Source organism: Gekko japonicus, unplaced genomic scaffold (genome assembly GCF_001447785.1).
Source record: "Gekko japonicus isolate JY-2015 unplaced genomic scaffold, Gekko_japonicus_V1.1 scaffold24273, whole genome shotgun sequence".
In the NCBI taxonomy this organism is placed as follows: Eukaryota; Metazoa; Chordata; class Lepidosauria; order Squamata; family Gekkonidae; genus Gekko; species Gekko japonicus.
The window spans coordinates 396-1,459 of NW_015213595.1; the positions used below are offsets into that span (position 1 = coordinate 396).

General features: G+C 51.8%; 1 non-coding gene across 1 annotated transcript; it reads right to left on the bottom strand.

Moving 5' to 3' along the window:
* Positions 1-845: 845 nt before the first annotated feature.
* TRNAV-GAC lies at positions 846-917 on the bottom strand. Its single transcript has one exon. It is a non-coding gene; the product is annotated as a tRNA-Val (tRNA).
* Between the last annotated feature and the right edge of the window lie 147 nt (positions 918-1,064).

Consider the following 1,064-nt stretch of genomic DNA (forward strand, 5'->3'; position numbering starts at 1 on the left):
AAACCCAATCTCTTATCTCTCTTCTTCTTCTCTCTAATTTGTGAGAAACGGGTTTGATTCCCCACTCTTCCTCTCGCAGCTGCTGGATGACCTTGGGCAAGCCGTAGTTCTGACAAGAGCTGTCCTTGAAAAAGAGCAGTTTCTGCCAGAGCTCTCTCAGCCCCGCCTGCCTCACAGGGTGTCTGTCGTGGGGAGGGGGAGGGAAAGGAGTTTGTGAGCCACTCTGAGACACCTTCGTGTAGTGAAAGGCGGGGTATAAATCCAATCTTTTCTCCTCTTCTTCTTCGCCGAGCCCCACAACTGTTTACAGGGCCAGCCCCGGGTGCCTAGCAGAGGCAAAAACAGGGGAAGCCAATGCAAGCAGAGCTGCCTCACAGCTTGCGTCTTTTGGCGGGGGGGGATAAAGAAGTAGAGAGCTGCATTCTGGGAAAGGACATCCTGGCCAAAAGTGGGGGGGGGCCTTCCAGTCCAGGAAAGGCCCATCAGCCTGACCCTCAGTCTTCCTTTCTTCATTTAGTACGTTTTGGATCCCACCCTTCTACAAAATAAACTCCTTTGAAATGTGGTGGCAGAGGAGAGTTTTATGGATCCCGTCGACCACCAAACTGGCTCTTGATAGTCAGCACTGGTGTTAAAGACATACCATCAAGAGCCGGAAGCTGACACACTACTTTCACCCTGATTCTCCCCCCTCGCCCAGCCACAGAACCTCCATCTTGGCTGGATTCAAGTCTCAGTATTGACTTTCCTCCCTCAGGATCAGTATTGTCTATTCAGATGGGCAGTGGCTCTCCAGGGTCCCGGGCTAGGATCTTTCAGATCACCTACCACCTGCTCCTTATAACTGGAGAAGCCAGGGATTGAACCTGGGACCTTCTGCATGTCAAGCAGATGTTCTACCACTGAGCCACAGCCACGGGATCTTTTTTTCTATTGGCCCAGAAGGTCAGACCAGAACCAATGGGTTGAAATCAAATCAGAAGACTTTTTGGCTAAACATTAGGAAGAGCTTCCTGAGACAGCAGTTCCTCAGGTTCCTCGGGGGGACAGGCTTCCTCGGGAGG